The sequence below is a fragment of the Mirounga leonina genome, unplaced genomic scaffold, assembly GCF_011800145.1.
Source record: "Mirounga leonina isolate KUSES-001 unplaced genomic scaffold, KU_Mleo_1.0 Mir_180, whole genome shotgun sequence".
NCBI classification, from domain to species: Eukaryota; Metazoa; Chordata; class Mammalia; order Carnivora; family Phocidae; genus Mirounga; species Mirounga leonina.
In genome coordinates, this window is record NW_023270469.1 from 27,367,693 (window position 1) to 27,381,480 (window position 13,788).

The following is a 13,788-nucleotide window of genomic DNA, read 5'->3' on the forward strand; positions in this document are numbered from 1 at the left end:
CAAATGCCCTGGTCCTGATTTTTAAAATTGTCAATTTCTTTGGTGTTTTAGTAATATCTATCCTGGCAAGAAGCAACTTCTCTGGGTTGTTTTTTTTTTTCCTGAAATGTATTACTGCAAATAAAATTAAAATATGTTCATTTCAATGCAAGGCCTTGTACAGAATGAGCACTTAATAAATGTGTCAAATGAATGAAAGAAAGAAAAGAACCTGAGAACAGGAATAATTTCTGTGTTGTGAGTGTGAATGGGCTTGACTTAGCCCATTGGTGCATTTCACCAGCTGGCAACATTTAGGGAGGATCTATTGCCATTTATTTTGGCAAAGAAGACTCTTTGCTCCCTGCCTTCCATTCAGCAAGCCGGGAGCATGGGTGTTTGAGCAACCAGAGCTGCTCCTTCCTGGATTGCTGGATCGGGTTTGCTTTATCTCCAGCTAGTGAATAATCTTAGCACCATACTTTACACCCAGAAGGGTGCATAATTAGAATATATTGAATTAACAGTTTCTCACTTCTCAGGGACAAGGAACACTGGAGAACCCTATTATAATAAAGGGAAAGTTAAGGGAAAGGAACTCCATATGCCAAAAACTTTATTTATGCTGTTTAATTTAATCCTGCCAAGAACCATTTCAAAGCATCCCATGTTTCAGAGGAGGAAAGGAGGCTGAGTGGAAGAAGTTGCCCAAGGTCACATAAATAAGGAACCAAAAAAGGATTTGAACCCAGGCTAGTCTAATGCTGCAGCCCTGGGTCTTGCCACGATACCATTTTCTTTTTAGAACTAATTTTCGGCCGTGAGGGTCTGCTGTTTAGAGAGAAGTCGAGCAGCGCACCCCACAGCAGGGTCTCAAGTGAGGCTAGAGAGGCAATGGGGGTCATGCCAATGTGGGGACAGCAGGCAGGCACCTCCTTGCCTCTCCCCAGTCCTGGCCCTGGCACACCCCACTGTGAATGGGGGAGCAGGGTTTCACCTTTACCCTCTGAGACACTTCATTTACAGGCCTTATTGCACCATTATTGTTCCCAGGTATTCTTGTGATGCCCTGGGGAAAAAGTCAGGGGACCCAAATTCTACCTGTGGCCTGTTTGGGACAGGGGGCAAGACATTTTGCCTTCTGAATCTCAGCCCCCGTCATGTGTCAGGGGGAGTCAGTAATGCTCATCCGGATCCAACCCACCTGGCAGGGTGCAATGAGACTCCAAGAGGAAACTTGCAAAGGCTATAGGAATGTTCCAGAGAAGCTACTTGGTGTTTGGTTTTGGTTTTGGTTTGGCTTTGTGTTGCCTTTTTTTTTGGTCACATCCACTAACCAAAGAATGAAAAGTTGACTTTCCTCCTCTCCCAACCAGGAAAGCAGCCAAGTGTTAGTATTTGATTCAACTGCATAAAAAAAACCAAAAATAATAATGATAACAACACTAGCACCTATTGGCTTGAGCAAGATGAGACATCATTTCTCTGTCACATAAGAGAAGTCTGAAGAGAGGTCATGCAGATAAGATGGTGGCTCTTAAATCATCAACGACCCAGGCTCCTTCTACATTCTGGCTCCAGCATCCTTAGCATCCTGCCTCACTGCCCAAAATGGTTGCTTAAGCTCCAGCTCATGCCCAGGTTCCAGCCAGCAGGAAGGAGGACAGAAACCTGAAGGGGCATTTCATCGCTTTTAAGAATACATTTCTGAAGTTTTTTTAAAGATTTATTTATTTATTTGAGAGAGAGAGAGAGAAGGAAGGAGAGAGAGGAAGGAAGGACAGAGGGAGAGGGAGAGAATTCTCAAGCAGACCCCCGCAGAGCACGGAGCTCGATGCAGGGCTTAATCCCAGGACCCTGAGATCATGACCTGAGCCAAAATCAAGAGTTGGACACTTAACCAACTGTGCCACCCAGGCACCCCTCTGAAATTTTATATCCACTTCCATTTACTAGTCATTGGACAAAACTTAGTCACATCGGCTACCCCTGGTTGGGAAATGTCTTAAGTGGAGGCACGTGTCCCAGATAATTGAATCCTTATTACTAAAAAGAAGAGGATATGGATTTGGGGGGGAAAAACCATTGTCTCTGACCCATCATGTCATAGATACTTAAGTTCTGGGTTCCTTGTTCCATGTGGCAGGTCTGTGTGTGTGTGTATGCATGTATTGAGGAATGGTGCTTGCAGGGGAAAAATACACGACAATGCACCCATTATCTGGTAAAAATATGGTCAATAGGCAATGACTCTTAGACAGAAAACTAGCCCTAATCAAAAGGAACAAGACAACCAACTGGTTTTCACCAACAATTAAAATTTCTGAGTATCAAAAGGACACCATTAAGAAAATGAAAAGGCGAGTCACAGACCGAAAGGACATTTTTCTAATACATATATATGGCAGAGGACATATATCCAGAATAAATAAAGAACTTCTGCAAGCTAACAATAAAAAAGACAAACTCATTTTTAAAAATGGTCCAAAGACTTATATAGGCACTTTATGACATACCAGTAAACACATTAAAAAACAACCAGACAACCTCCTCAGTCATCAGAGACCTCTAAATTAAAACCACAATGAGATACTACTTCACACCCACTAGAATGGCTACAATTTAAAAGCCTGACAACACCCAGGGCTGGCAAGAATGGGAAGCAACTGGAACTCTCATATTTGGCTGGTGAGAGTACAAAACGCTACAACCACTTTGGAAACCAGTTTGTCAGACTCGACCAAAGGCCCAGCAATCCCACTGCTAGATTTCTAGCCGGCAGAGATGCAAGCATGTGTCCACACAACGCCTTGAACAAGAATGCTCATAGCAGCTTTCTTCATAACCGCCCCGAACTGGAAACAAGTGTTTATCAAAGAACAGACAAGGAAATGGTGGTGCATGCACATAGTCGAATGGTACTCAGAAATAAAAAGGAACCAACCAGTGATACGTGCAACAATATGGATGAATTTCAAACACTGGGCTGAGAAAAAGAAGCCAGAAGAAGTACATAGTATACGATGTCATCTACTTGAAGCTCATAAGCAGACAAAACCAACAGGGGATAGAAATCGGGACAGTGGGTGGGGGAGGGCAGTGTCTTACGAGGGGGAAGACAGGAACCGCTGGGGGATGGCCATGTTCTGTCTTGCTTGACTGAGGTATGGGATACACGGGGATGTACGTTTGGCAAAATTCATCAGGCGGCACAGTTAAGATTTGTGCCTTTGGCAGAACGTGAATGTAATTTTATCTCAAAAACTCCGTGTGTGTGTGTGTGTGTGTGTGTGTGTGTGTGTATGAATTGCCATCCCTGACCTCAGAGATTCTGATTCATGGGCTTCAGGGAATTGACATTTCCTGGCCTAGGAATTGGCTGTGGTATCAATTCTCCACCTGAGGGTATCCTAGTGCAGGTGGACAGGACAGATGTGATTGTTGGAACTGGGGAGGGACGTGTGGCTCTGAAAGGAGTGGCTTCCTGAGATCCAAAGGACAACAGAGTGGTGGCAGGACACGTTGGGGGAGGGGCCTGGGCCCACCGCACAAAGTGCCCTGGCGGGGGTCCCTCCCGTGGAAGTGCCACAAGCATGCTTGGGACTCTGGTACCTCCTGCTGGGGCTTTGGGGGAACAGGCAGGGCCCCTTCGTGGAGGCCCACGGTCAGTGCTGCGCATGGCTGGGAGAGCATCTTTGTGGCCTGCCTAAAGCAGCTGTTAACAGATGGCCCGTGAAAGCACAGTCCTTCGAGTGGCCTTGCGTGGCTGGAGGCACAGTGACGTCAGTGTCCGGGACTAGCAATCACAGTAGTATCTAACATTTATGGAGCCCTTTATCATTACTAAAAGCTTTAAATGTATTTATTCATTTCATTATTCCCATTTTTTAGATAAGACAACTGAGACCCCAGAATGGAGGAGGGAGTCTTAGCAACTTTCCAAGCTCACTATAGTACTGGATGCAGGATTTGAACCCAGAAAGTCTGGTTCCAGGACTCATATCCTTACCTTCTATGCTGGTCTTGTTCCTCCACCCATCATTGCTTTCCTGGATGTCACACAAATTGCTATAGCCAGAGGTAGGGAATGGAGCCTCAAACGATGATTGAGAAGAAAAAAAGATGAGTTGAGATGAGACTTCTGGAAGCCATCATGAATGGGAAACCCCAACCCCCTGCAGGGCCACCCACACCTTGTAAATGAGTGAAGCAGGCAGATGTGAGGCACTAGGGAGTAGTGGAGACTGTGGCATGCACACTTTAAAGGGGGCAGCCATTACTGAGATAGTCCCATTGAAGCCATGCAGGCACACTGGTCCTATGCTCCTGGAGTCCCAGATTTTTTAAAGATTTTGATTCTTACGGTCCACTTCTCAATCAAATGAAACGTGCGGGTATGATGCAACTCAGGATATGAGTGGCGGTATCTGCTGCCCTCTCCATCCTGGGTCTCTTGCAGCAGGAGGGACAGCAGGCCAGTGTCCTTCAGAAGGCCAGACCCCAGTCTTCTAAAACTGAGGATATTTAATCCCTTAAGAGCCTACCCTAACCTGCATATCGAACCTGAACTTTGTGAGGCAGCCAGGAGAGTCCCATGCTGCCTTCCTATGTGTACCTATCTTCCTGACAAATAGTAGCTTCATCCCAGAACCTCACTATCCATCCCTCTCAGAGGCTCCTTTGCCCCCTGCCAGCTTTTTCCAAAGGCCCATAAATCTGCCAAAGCTTAGGATAATCTTCCCTCTGCCTCCCGCTCTGCCCCCCACCCCCCGCAGCCTCCTGCAGCTCTTTGACTGATTTTTTTTGTTTATGTCTTAAATTCCATTTGAGCCATCATGTGGCCCAATCTTTCATCTCGTTCCATATCTAGCTGCAGCCTGAGCTTGGGCGTTTGTGGGCTTTGCAGCCAGATATGAAAAGAGGAGAGATTCATTTCCTGCCTCCCGCCTCTCCAACCCCAAATCTTCCAGTTTAATCCAAGAGCTCTGAAGATTGGCTTTAACCTCACAGATGCTTCTTATGAAACCTCACTCATCAATAAGTGTCAACAAGGGTCTCGGGATGCAGGATGTGGGTGTTAGGGCGTTCCAAACCCCCACACAGGCTGTCACCCTCCCCTACATGACCCTATGACCTCTGCCTCCCCCCTAAGATGCCTGGCAGGTTATATCCCACTCCTTGGGCAGCCAGGGTCTGGCAGATGTGAGGGAGCAAAAGCTCACCTCTCTGCCCATAGCAGGACAAATCAGTGGTATGAGTTTTACTCCAGAGCACCCGGGTGTGAAAGGTCAGGCTACGCTCAAGGGTCCCTGATTACACAGGCTTGCTCAGCCCTTCCCTTCCCTGTTCTGCTTCCCTCTGTCCTTCAAGAAGTCACGTGCACAGAATCCTTGTCTCCAGCTCTGCCTCTGAGAAACCGGTGGGCAGAAGATTAGCGCTAGGCTAAGCAGGGAGAGGGGCAATATCCAAAAACAGAATGGCAAAACATTCCTGTACTCTATCACTAAATGTGAGACTTTTTTTAAGAAAATATTTTATCTATTTATTTGAGAGAGAGGGAGAGAGACAGAGCACAAGCAGGGGGAGGGATAGAGGGAGAAGGAGAAGCAGGCTCCCCGCTGAGTAGGGAGCCTGACGTGGGACTCAATCCCAGGACCCCGGGATCATGACTTGAGCCCAAGTCAGATGCTTAACCGACAGAGCCACCCAGGCGCCCCTAAATGTGAGACATTTAAATCATATTATCATAGTGACAAAATAAAGTCTTAATTTTCCAACAATAAGGAATGGGCTTATAAATGACAACACAAGCTTATTATGCATATTAAGCCATTATTAACAGTGCTGTACAGAGTACGGCAAAATGTTGACATTTATTGAAGCTGGGGGATGGGTACTTGGAGGTTCATTTTACCATCCTCTCTACTTTTTGTATGTTTACAATTTTCTATAATGGCTATAAAAAGATGGATGAAGAAAATGCTTCAAATATTCGATGATATTTGGAAATTATTCACACCATATAGTTAAGTGAAAAAACTGGCTGACACTACTATTCCAACTATTTAAAGTAATAAATCTATATGCATTAAAAAATTTTTTTTCAATTAAGAAATTGAAATGTACATTCCCAGTGACCCAGCAATTCCTCTTTTTAAAAAAGATTTTATTTATTCATTGGACAGAGAGAGAGCGAGCGAACACAAGCAGGGGGAGTGGCAGAGGGAGAAGCAGGCTCTCCACTGAGCAGGGAGCCTGATGCAGGGCTCGATCCCAGGACCCCGGGATCATGACCCAAGCTGAAGACAGAGACTTAACCACCCAGGCGTCCCTCCAGCAATTCGTCTTCTGGGCAGAGAAACAAGCATGAGAGAGGAGGTGGGTAAATGGACTAAGTGTCCATTAATAGAAAAATGGCTTTTTAAACTACTATCATAATTATTTGAAATATTAGGTAGCAGACAAAAAGAAACTTACTAGCTGACACATAAGGGCAGGTACCTTCTAAATACTTAGGCACATTGATCTCACTCCATAATGTTTGGATTTTAACTAAGCCATTTTATAGATTAAAGAATAGAAAAATTAAGAAACTCGCCCAAAGTTTATTGGCCCACGGGTGATCCTGGGGTTTGAGCCCAGGTGGCAGAGTCCATGCTCTTAGCCATTATGCTATTTTACCACTTAAGAATGAGATGGTCCCAGAGGTATTAACAAATTTATCAGATCTAACATTTATTTGTAGCGTCCCACATGGCAGGGACTGTTTTTAATAGTTGATATGTATGATCCCATTTGCCCTCAAAACAACTCTTTGAGGAAGTGAGATACTAACTACTAAAAGCTTTCTTTCACAGAGGAGGCAGTAAAGCACAGAGAGGTTAAGTAACCCACCCAAGCTCACACAGCTAATAATTGGTAGAAACAAGATTCAAATGTATGTAATCAACTTCCAGAGCCTCCACTCTCAACCCTTTGCCCTAAATCATTAAATCATGCAAGTTGCACATCAATATGAGCAATACAGTTCAAACAATATATATTCTCTTCAAGGACATATAGAAGTATATAGAAAAAGTACTCATATGTCAAATAAAAAAAAAATGCAGCCACAAAGCTGAATTTGCAATATAAAGTATATTTCCAACTAAAAATAGGTCTCTACATCTCCATGCACATAGAGAACTGTCTGGAATGACATTTATTACCCTGATGGAGTGGTCATCTGGGAGGCAAGACCTGGAGGGAAGGGATCAGGAGTGGGGCTGCCTGTCTAAGGGGACACGAGACCTATCTGTAATGCCTTAATTTTGTACAAGAAGAATATATCCATGTATTATGTATAATCAAAAATTAATAATGTCGCTCAGCAGGGAGTCTGCTTCTCCCTCTGACCTTCCTCCCTCTCATGCTCTCTCTATCTCATTCTCTCTCTCAAATAAATAAATAAAATCTTAAAAAAAATAATAATGTCAAAGATAGACTACATGGATAGGCACTCAAATGTTAGCAAGGGCCATCTCTGGGTGTGAGATTTTCTTAGTTCTTTTCTATAATTTACAAATTTTCTACCACTAGGAAATATATGACTTCAGGAATCAAGGTGAAGGGAGGAAAGAGGGGAGAAAAAAGAAATTAAAACATCGTTATCACCCCAAGATACGGTCCCCTTCGCCCAGCCCTCTCCTCCTGGTTGTACCCAGTGCATTCTCTCAGGCCCCATCAGGACTTCCCGGTTTCCAGCCTCTTCTTCCCAGAACAGGTTCACGTTCACCGTTTCCCCCCGCCTCACCTGGGACTCCCTGTGAGTCCCCAGGGTCTTCTAACTACCCTTCTCACCTCCAGTGCCTCCAAGAGTGCATCGCCAACTCCAGCTTCCTTCTCACGGAGCACCTACTATGTGCTGGGCACTGGGTTGGCCCACAGTGACATGCCTAGGAGTGACAGAGACAGAGCTTGACACCAGGCCTTCAGAGACCGCATCCAACACTGACCCTAGAACCTCAGGCCCTAGAGGCATCCGGGATTAAACTCGTTTTTGTTAGAACCAGCCCAGCAATCACGGTTCATTTCTTGGTACTCGTTCTCCAATGTGGGTATTCTCAAATCCAGGGCAACTGTCCACCCAACTGTTCTGCCCTGTTCCATTTCTTCTTGGACAGAATAAACCCTCAAGGTACTGAGCAGGGGAAGTATAGGTCAGATCTCATCTAAGCCTATGAAACCAAGATGTGAGATTATCATATTGCTTCATGGACTATGTATAAAAGACTGACCATTTTTACAAGACATCTTTTACAATAACTATATAATGGCTTATAAATGGTTTCCTTCAAATAATGTCCCTATTTCCAAAGAGAGAGATCTTTCATTTGCAAGTCTGCCTTGTCTGCCTTATTGCTGATGCACACACCATGTCAATAAAGGCCTGCAGTCTGCAAGAATTTTTCCATTAAAAGAAGTCCCTGCCCTCTGTTATGGGGAGATAGATAAAGTGTCAAAAAAAAAATATATGAGAGATGAGACAACAGGTGCTCAAACATAAAGCTGGGCCAGGGGATGGGGAGGGTTTCCGAGGGGGAGGGGGCTGAGAGAAAACTTGAAGAAGATGGGGTGGGGAGTCAGTCTGACAGAGCATCCCAGGCACAGGGGGACAGGAGGTGCAAAGGCCCTGAGACAGAACATTCATGATGCACATGTAGAACAGGACTGGGCGAATGGAGCTGATGGGCTGATGGGAAAGAGTCACCTAAGGCCTTGTGAGCCCATGTGAGGACTTTGGCTTTTACTCTAAGAGAAATGCCAAATCATTAGGGGGGTTGGGACAGAGCAGTGACGTGTCGTACCAGAATGAGTCTGGTTGCTGTGCTAAAAACAGACCCAAGTCTCACTCTCTTGAATTCCCTAAGTCTGTTGAAACTTTGCTCTTATTGCTATTAAATATCATCCCTAATAACAGTGGTGGAACTTGGCTTTTGCCCAGGCCTGAGCCCCGAATAACCATTTTATCTGGGCCCAGATGGACAGCAGGTAGCACAGACCTGAAGACTGAGTCTCAGGGGTATTCCCCATCCTCGAGGAGAGGCAGCAGGCTGAGTCACCAGAGCAAAAGCTCTGACACCCGTGACACTGAAGTTTCCAGACCTGCTTGCTGCTAACAGTCACCAGAGGGCCCTACTCGAGACCTACTTAGTTTCTAATTTCAGACGAATTTGGAAAACCCTGCTTTAATACAAGATGCCCCCTTTTTATGACATCCTCAATATGTCTAATTATCTGCACGTGTACTACGAAATTCTGAAAAAGACTTTCACAGAATGAATTCGAATGCACGTAATAATAAATTATAAACACATGCCAGACAGGACCTTTACTAGTAGGAAAAGTGGGGGCAAAGTCAATGCACCCCAAGTTCAAACCAAGGCCGTAGGAAATTGGCAGGTTGCTGCTTGGACCATCTCCTGGTAACTCCAAACTACTTTCTGAAGGGCCTGGCTCAGCTGTGAACTTAGAACTGCTTTCTAGCATCTGAGAAAAGCGAGTCAAATTGTCTTAACCTTTGGATGTGCTGGTGTTTGGTGAAACTGGATTGGAACTCCCTCCAGCTTGCAATGAACAAAACTACCACCAGGTGACAGCAAACACCCAGTAAGGGAAGTCAATCCCTTTTTAAACTAGACGGCACTCAGACTTCCAGATTTGAGCAGAAGAGCTGGGATCTAACACTGGGAGGAAGAACGCTTAGAATTCTGGGTAACCATAGCTAAATTATGTTAATTTTTTAAAAATGTATCCAGCTTTCAACCTGCCTATGATCCCCCCCACCCTTGTCTTGGATCTTCATTTGAAGAAAGCGCTTAGTAGGTAAACGAATCTGTGAATGAAACCAGTTCTCAACTGGGGTTTCTTTTTGGCGCCCAGGGGACATTTGGAAATATCTGGAAATATTTTTGGTTGTCACAACTACTACTGGTGAAGACCATGGATGTGCCAAACACCCTCCAACACACAGGACAGCCCCCCACCACAAGGGTCAAAATGTCAGTGGTGCCCAGGATGACACACCCTGGATTAAACCAACAAACAACAAAGTTCTGCCCCAAAGGAAGTAAGACTGGGGCTCCTTAGGTCTCTCCTCTCTGTAGCCAGGCCCCTGGCCCCAAGTCTGGCAAGGAGCAGTCACACCATAATGCTACGGCACTGAATTGTGTGAGAACACGGGAAAACAGATCTTATCATTGTCCTCAGGGACCGGACAGTCTGTGGAGGGTGAAATCTCAGAGGCCTACATGGCCAGCGAAGTAATAAAAAGGGCTAAAGTGGACCAGAAGACAAGAAAATGGGATAGAAGGGGTGGCAGCTTGGGGAATGTGGCTCTCGAGGAGCTCGCCCCGGCCATGCAGCAGAGTGGCCTCAATGTCGCTGGACCTTCAGCCTTGGGGAATGAAAAGGGGTGACATTTGGGCCAGTCCTTGAAGGATGAGCAGAATTTGGGTAGGTGAAAGGGAAACGGGCCAGAGTTAGCATTCCAAATAGGGATACACCAACCAGGAGTTGCAAACTGGCCAAATCTGGTCTTCTGACTTCTGTTTGGTCCACACATTTTTTTCCCCGCTCCCTTTTATTTTAATACAATTTATTTTTACTGTAGTAAAATCTACATAACATAGAATTAATCATTTTAACCATTTTTAAAAGATTTTATTTATTTATTTGAGAGAGAGCGTGTGCACAAGTGGGAGGTGGGGGAGAGGGAGAGGGAGAAGGAGACTCCCCGCTGAGCAGGGAGCCTGATGCAGGGCTCTATCCTAGGACCCTAGGGGTTCAGGGCTCTATCCAGGGATCATGACCTGAGCAGAAGGCAGACACTTAACCAACTGTGCCACCCAGGTGCCCCCATTTTAGCCATTTTTAAGTGTGCAATTCAGTGGCATTGAGAATATTCATAATGCTGTGCATCCATATCCAGAACTTTTTCATCTTCCCAAACAGAAACATGTTACCCATCAAACAATAACTCCCCATCCCCCTCTTCCTCTAAGCCCCCTCTATTCTGTTTCATGTCTCTGTGAAGTTGCCTACTCAAGGTACTTCATGTAAGTAGAATCATACAGTATTTGTCTATTTGTGTCTGGCTATTTCAGTTAGCATAATGCTCTTGAGTTTCCACATGATCTTTTAAAAACCTGGATATTGGGCGCCTGGGTGGCTCAGTTGGTTAAGCGACTGCCTTCGGCTCAGGTCATGATCCTGGAGTCCCGGGATCGAGTCCCGCATCGGGCTCCCTCCTCGGCGGGGAGCCTGCTTCTCCCTCTCCCGCTCCCCCCTCTTGTGCTCTCTCTCTCTCTCACTCTCTCTCAAATAAATAAATAAAATTTTTTAAAAAAATAAAAATAAAAATAAAAACCTGGATATTTTACATAAAAAACTCAGTTTCCGATTCATCCTGAAAAATTGCAAGGTTGGGCTGGAGCCAAACATGATTGCCCTTTAGAGAGATGCTCTCAAGATAGCATCAGGCCAGGAGTCGGAAGCTTCTTGAGTATTTATCCACCTTGTGACCTGTGTATGTCTCAGTTTTATTTCACAACTAATTGTTTTTAATTTCAGAAGAAATGCATGAACTCATTCGCTTGTCCAAAAAAAAAAAAAAATCAGAATCCTGTAGGTACGTCTAGAGGCTCTTTGGTCTTTCAAAGCAGCAGGTGAGCCTTTGATACAGTCAAACTTTAAAACCCATGCTAATCTGGTGGAAAGCCACACATCTTTCTCATAATACCATCTACCATTTAGTGAGCACCTCCTATATGCTGGGCATTGTTATTAATCTTCAAAGTCCCATTTGATGGATGAATAAACTGAGGCTCGGAGAAGCTAAATATCTTGTCCAACATCCTGTCCAACATAGGTGGTAAGTGGCATAAACCAGAAATAAAACCCAGGGTTGGCTTACTACGTGCCCCGTGCTCTTTCCCCTTAGCCTTCCCACGGCATCGGTTAGTAGTCACAACAAACTTCTGTATCACACCAGGAAGTTGTGGGAGAGAAAGCATTTGTTGATGTGAGCCATTACAGGATGACTTCTACGATCGATCGGCCACCAGGAGCTCTCTCTGTTGAATGCAGATGCCCTGACGGAAGGAAAATTACTGTGAGCACTTTGGCCAAGAAACTTTTTTTTTTTTTTTAAGATTTTTTATTTATTTGACAGAGAGAGACACAGCAAGAGAGGGAACACAAGCAGGGGGAGTGGGAGAGGGAGAAGCAGGCTTCCTGCCCTGCCGAGCAGGAAGCCCGATGTGGGACTCGATCCCAGAATTCTGGGATCATGACCTGAGCCAAAGGCAGACGCCCAACGACTGAGCCACCCAGGCGCCCCTGGCCAAGAAACTTCTATTTACCTCTGCCTATCTCTGCGCACCTTTGAGAATAGACACCAGATGGGGAAATGGAGGTCCCAAGAGCAGGCCCTCAAAAGGGGGTAAATCCGGTATAGGACACTGATCTCCCGATGCCTGGTCCCTTATGCATCTCTCTTGGTCTAGCTTGTCTATACCTTCCAGACTGGAACTGCAGCTCAGGGTCTGGAACGGGCCATTCAAAGACTCCGTTACAAGAATCAAATAGCGGGGCGCCTGGGTGGCTCAGTTGGTTAAGCGACTGCCTTCGGCTCAGGTCATGATCCTGGAGTCCCGGGATCGAGTCCCACGTCAGGCTCCCTGCTCAGCGGGGGGTCTGCTTCTCCCTCTGCCCCTCCCCTCTCTCATGCTCTCTCTCTCTCATTCTCTCTCTCAAATAAATAAATAAATAAAATCTTTAAAAAAAAAAAAAAAGAATCAAATAGCCCAACTCAGACAGGCTTCAGTGAAAGAGTGTAAGCATGTATTGGTTCGCTTAACGGAAAATCCAGGGAAATTCTCTGCAGTCCCATGGGATGTGGGTGTTCCAGCAAAGACATCAGGACTCCCTCCAAGTCTTGGCCCTGCCCTCTTCTGTCGGCTTCACACTCAGACTGGTTTTCTCCCTGCGGTGGCCCCAGCAGCTTAGCAACCCAGCAGAAACAGAGCATGCATGGCCCCAGAGTTTGAGCAAATGCCTCAGAATTCACTCTGATTGGCCTGAGTCGGATCACGTGACCATCACTGGCCCCACAACTCTGGTTGGCCAGAAGGCGGTCACGTGCCTATCCCTGCTGCCAAGCATGGCCACCCTGCCCTGGGAAGTGAGGGTCCCAGTATCGGAAGGTGTATGCTGCAAATTTCCTTGTTCGTTAAAATAATATGAGTGATTTCTTTAATGAAGATTCTTTTCCCTCAATTCTTTATGCTACTCATAATGGGATGGTTACGCATTTTAGGTTTGAGCTGCATTATCAACATTAACTGCATCACCTTTTAGTCTAGACAACAAATAATCAAGCCTTGGTTTTCAGTGTTTGCCAATTCAGGCAGTGTAAACACTGCCCAATTTCTAGCCACCCATGTGATGTCACTGAACTCAAAGTTGGGAAGAGAGGCACAGTAATATACCATTGTATAATATTTTCACCAGTCAGATACAATAGATATAAACGATCTCAAGGATATAGACCAAGGGTCAGTCAGTTTGGGCCAGTGAGTCAAATTGAACCAAAGCTTGTCTTTGAGTGGCCTAAGAGTGATTCTGCATTTTTTTTTTTAAGATTTTATTTATTTATTTGAAAGAGAGAGAAAGAGAGAGAGCACATGAGAGGGGGGAGGGTCAGAGGGAGAAGCAGACTCCCTGCCGATCCCGGGACTCCAGGATCATGACCTGAGCCGAAGGCAGTTG

At 45.4% G+C, this 13,788-nt stretch overlaps 1 long non-coding RNA gene across 1 annotated transcript; it reads right to left on the reverse strand.

Annotated features, from left to right (window-relative positions):
* Positions 1–3,277: 3,277 nt before the first annotated feature.
* Positions 3,278–12,172, reverse strand: LOC118023761. The gene is made up of 3 exons (XR_004682883.1): positions 11,933–12,172; positions 7,819–7,913; positions 3,278–4,073 (listed from the first exon to the last, which is right to left on the reverse strand). It is a non-coding gene; the product is annotated as an uncharacterized LOC118023761 (long non-coding RNA).
* Positions 12,173–13,788: the final 1,616 nt, after the last annotated feature.